Genomic DNA, 632 nt, shown 5'->3' on the forward strand with positions numbered 1-632 from the left:
TTTTCTTCCATTAAAAAAAAAATGTCGAAAAAGTGCAATTTTTTGGGCCGTTACAGTGGTGTTACCCCTTAAATAAAAAGCCAGGTATATTAAAGTTTCTGTTGAAAAGGTAGCTTTCAGGTCCATATATAACAGCGAAATGGCAGATTTCAGATCATTAATTTTCTATCGCATAATATAAATGGTTGAATGAATATTACATTGTATATACTCAATATTTATTTGAACGGTTACGTGATACATAGCGCGTCAATTAATATTATTTTAAATTTTAAAATGTACAAATGGGTTTAGTAACTACCACAGCACATATTTTTTCTTTTTATAATATGGCAGATTTCAGAACCTATATTTTTATACAAAATTTTATTGTTATTCTTACTTAATATTTCAATATGTCATTTATTATAACTTACATTTAGCATAAGTTTTCATATACTATTAAATAGAAATCAGAAATATTAATAAAATTTGCTCTTTTTATTAAAAAATTATGGTGTCTGAAAAATGCCTTTTCACTGAAAAAATAATTTGATGAAATGTCAGATTTAAGGTCTTGAGAAAAAATGGTACATATTTGTATTAATTATTTTTAAAGGCTGGGAAGAAAACCGGTTTTTTTCAATTTTTCC

The sequence above is a fragment of the Wasmannia auropunctata genome, unplaced genomic scaffold (genome assembly GCF_000956235.1).
Source record: "Wasmannia auropunctata unplaced genomic scaffold, wasmannia.A_1.0 LD336097.1, whole genome shotgun sequence".
Classification (NCBI taxonomy): Eukaryota; Metazoa; Arthropoda; class Insecta; order Hymenoptera; family Formicidae; genus Wasmannia; species Wasmannia auropunctata.